Here is a 4,587-nt window from a genome sequence, read left to right on the forward strand (position 1 = left end):
TTAATTCCTATCTGTAGGATAACAAACAGAATTTGCTAATGTAAATAATAAATTATTGAGAATCCTAATTCTTTTACACAGTAYGTTTTWAAAATATATTTTAATGAAATAAAATATTACTCACCTTCAATATATTCTTTGCACCTTGAAACAGTGACTTCCATTTATTTGTCTTTGAGGACTCTTCCCCAACCATAGCAAACCCTCTTTTTTACTTCAGTAGTTTTGGAAACATATTTGAGTTTTGGTGATTCTTTCCAGTCTCCACATGCTGCCCATACTGGAGATGGGGTGTATACTCATGAGAAACCTTTTTGCCTGGCTGCTGATCTTGTGTGTAGGCCTGTATGGTTTAATACCACTAGGTTTCATGGAAGAATCCTGTCTTTTCACAACTGCAAGTGAAATGAAACCTGGCACTGAGGTGTTTGGAGAGTAAAGCATATTATTACATATGAAACTTGTAGAATAGAAAAGGAAACATGCTTGTTACTCATGCAGAGGCTTTCTGGGCAGCCCCTTGAATTGCCACCACCATTTTGGAGTTGTTTGGTTGCTGATCTTTTTAATCGTATCGGTTTTAACTTGTAACAGCGCTCTTGTTGAACCGTGCTRGGATAGAAACAGTATCTAGTAAACAAATGTGTTGGATTGGGAATTGAAATGTTTGCTCTCAGTTCCTGGCCCTGTCAGCTTACCATGCTGCTTTGGGGTAATTGTAGTTCATCTTCCTGTGCCTGATTTTTCCCTTGAGTAATGTTTACGACAGCACTTGAGTCTCTTTGGCTTTTGATGCAGTATTGGCCCCTAGTTCATTTGAACGTTTCTGTGAATTTTTAACCCTGATAGCTACCTACCTTTTTTTTAAAGTCCTTTAAAATCCATAGTTTAAAAGTAAATAGAGAAGTGTTGCTGATTTTTAAAATGCACAGCCACCTTTCTCCTGTGTGCACGACTGAGCTGCGTGCGCAGTGAAGCCTTCAGGGAAGGAGGAGCCTCATGCAACAGAACTGTCCTAACGGCAGGTGCTGCTCCAGTTTCACCTGGGTTTTTCAGAAGCCTTTTGGTCAGATATGTGCCAGTGATGGTGTCACGTGGTTTATCACACAAACAGATTTCAGCCCTGAGCTTATGTGTTAGCCATGAGGTGGCTAACATGACGTGTTGTCATACTCTGAATTTCTTTTCAGGACTGGATGGGCACATGCTGCACCCACAGTGGTGGAGGGCACAAGATCCCTGCAGAGCAGGTACCCAACATCTCCRGTGTTGTCCCAGGCACTCATGCCAGGCTGGCCACTGTCAAGCTCCCCCAAACATTCCTATCTTCTTGCAATTGTTTCTCCATTGGAAAGGGTAAAAGAAGTCTTGAGAAGCATATTCATCCAGAATTGTCTTTGCTTTGGGGGATTTACCTTAATTTTTCTCTGTGGTTGATAGTAACTGCATTGCTGGGGCTTGTTTGCAGAGCCTGTCTGTATGACTGAGCTTAGTCCCACGGGTTGTGTCAGTGGAAATTGTAGCTGTCTGACTGCACTAAGCTCACAGGTTGCTCTTCTTCAGTTAGGAAAAAGAGTAGTCCCTAGGGTAGAGGAAATTCTGAGGCGTAGACGACCCTTTCTCTCATTTTTGCTAATTACCACTAACCATTCCTGCCATAAAAAAAATAAGATTTTGTCCTACTGTAGCAACGATCATGGGCTKTTAATGTACATTTATCTTTATGGAAACATTGCCAATTTATGGCTGAAAAAAAAAAGAACACCTTGTTCTACTGACAGCATAAACACATGGGCAAAAGCAGTCAGTGAAGTGCAATTCCCTTCATTGTGCTGTAGTGTTCACAGTAAGTGGAGTGAGACTTCCCAGCAAACATGCTCCACTCCACTCACCAGAACTGTAGTTCCAGTTGCAGCTGCTTTGTGAGTGGGTTTCTCCCCTGTCATGGTAGCCTGAAAGTAGGAAAAGGAATGCAGAATCTAAATTCATTCCAGGTTCGGTGCCTGAAGGAAGACCTCATGTTGAGATCTATCTCAAAAGGCTAAAAGCGGCTGCTGGAAAAAAAAAAATGTGTAAATCACTCTGTAGAAACATTGCTTGAAGCCTTTGCTTGGGTCCTTAATGCAGGCTAAGGGCAGCTATTTTCCCACCTGATTATTTGAATATGTTGCTTTTTTTCCTTTCTTTTCTGTATTTTTTCCCCAAGTTTCTTAACCTGAATGACAGGAGCAGCAAGGATTTGGGGGCTTCCGGCGGGGCAGGACCAGGCCTTGGCAGGACCCTGTGACAGAGCTGGGCACCCAGGGCACCCTTGATGCCTCCCAAACTCAGCAAACTCAGTCCAAGAGCAGCAGCTGTGGTAGCTGTGYAGATGGAGAGGTATGGGTGCCTACTGGTAGGACTGGTTATCAATAGATGTCGTTCCCTAGTAATGCATTTGGTAATTGATACCCCTCAAGGCCTCTTGATACCATGAATGGTCAATGTTTGGTGGACATCAGTGCATACCAAGAACAGAATGAGTGCAAGAATGCAGGCTATAGATGCTGGCTGAAATAGAGTTATCAATGGTCCAAACAGTTAAGCTGTAGATGGCTGTGGAGAAGAATYATTCTCTTGATCAGTTGATCAATAGGATCAATGTAGATGCCTATTGATAAGGATAGATAAGGACTGGCCTTCCGAAGTGATGGTTATCAAGAGGTAATCACAGAGTAGTGATAATAGTTACAGGCAGTGATGTTGATAGCTGTYGATGCAGACTGGGAGTACAGTCAGTCCAAGAGCAAGAGCTGAATAATGGTTTTGATTTGTTTCCATAGGGCTAGATGTCTATACATGTTGTTCCCTAGAGATATGGCTGGTGGTTCTCAGCATGGCCTCTTGATTTTGTGGCCTATCAACACTGGCACATCCCAGGAGCAGAATCAGCACCAGAACGAAGGCTGCAGTGGAGATGGAGAGTTACCGACGGTCCAACATGAAAAGCTGCAGATGGCTGGGGAGATGGAGAGGTATCAGTGCCGATTGACAGGGCCAGGGGCTGATGGCTGGCAGGTCTGGAGTCCACCCCTGCTGCAGAGCTGTGGGACAGGGAGTAACGACCCTGGTCCCACTGAAACTGGGCTTGGGCTGGGCAGGGTGGGGGTGTCTCTCAGGCTGTGGCCCCGAAGGCTCATTTTCTGCTGCCCAAAGTATACCTTTTTTTTTTTTTTTTTTTTTCCATTTCAGCAAATTAAGCAGTACCCTGGTATTCTGGGCACATGAAATATGCTGCAGAATTGAATTATTGCTGCACTATTGTGTTCCAGAAACCAATCTTTCATCATGTGAAAAAAATGTAGCTGAACCAAATTCAAGTTCATAGATTTGTAAACAAGAGCTCCCCTCTGTGAACCCTGTGTAGCTGATAAAATTCTCTGCTTAGATCTGCAGAACCCTGCAAAAATATCTCCTGAGGTCCATAGTGCTGCCATTCATCTCAGTGGTGTATTTCCTCAGAAACTTGACAATGAAAATGTAATTTTCTGCAATATTCATTAGTTAGCTCTTGATTATTCTAGCRAAAAGGAGTGGCGTAATAATTCTATCCCCAAACCTCTCCCTTAAATGCAAAGCCATTTCCTATGTTTGCTGGGTTGTTAAAAAGCCAGTCTTTCTTCTCTCTGTAACTTCTGCTTTTTCCTTTGGCATGCTGTGCAGGAATAGTCTGTCCCAGTTCTTGCTATTAGTTGCATGAGCAGAATAAAATTGAAGTACTCTAGTGTCTCCTGAAGGAACGGGAGGTGTCTCCTGGGAGGAATAGCAATGGAAAAATTCTTTTTTAATTTTAATATTTTCAAACCTCAAGAAAATTTTGTCAGATCTTCAGCATGCAGGGGAAGAGAAAGATACCAGATTTCACTTCTTGACCGCTAATTTTTTTGTTATAATTTGTTGTTACAGGGAATGTTTAAAAAGCTTAGCCTTGGATTCCAAAGCTGTTCTTTTTAGCATCTGTAGTTGGATAAGTCAGCATCAAACTTTCTACAAACTAACTATATGAATGCTTTCTAATTCATTCCTATAATAATGCTCATTCCTGTGTTGGTCAGCTCTCTCTGAACTTTCTTCCCTGTACATACAAAAATTAATCAGGCAGTTTTTATTGGACAGCTCTCATCAGTGTAAATGGAAATATTTACACCCTGAAGTGCCGTTTCCAAGTTTTATAGCACACAGTATTCTCATCTCCAGTGTTGTCCAAGAATTGCTTCCATACAGTATTCTCATTTCCAGTGCTGTCACAGAATAGCTTCTTCCTCTAAACCATTCTCATTATAATTAACCCTGTTAGTAAAACATGCAGTAGGGGATTTAGGAAAGGGAATAATATCAAGGTAGTATTAGACTTAATGTATTTATATTTAACATCTCAGGAATTTGTATTCACCTAAAAGRTGATAGCAACTGCAAAGGTGTGGAAATGGCTTGGAAGCATTTACATTGTAGTGGTGTGAATTCGCCTGTCCTTGGGGGGCCCCTGGAGCCCCTGTCTGTGCTTCTGCAAGGTGTATGGTGCCACGGTGCYCTGATGGGACAGGGAAG

The sequence above is a fragment of the Nothoprocta perdicaria genome, unplaced genomic scaffold (genome assembly GCF_003342845.1).
Source record: "Nothoprocta perdicaria isolate Ctin4 unplaced genomic scaffold, notPer1 scaffold_24, whole genome shotgun sequence".
Classification (NCBI taxonomy): domain Eukaryota; kingdom Metazoa; phylum Chordata; class Aves; order Tinamiformes; family Tinamidae; genus Nothoprocta; species Nothoprocta perdicaria.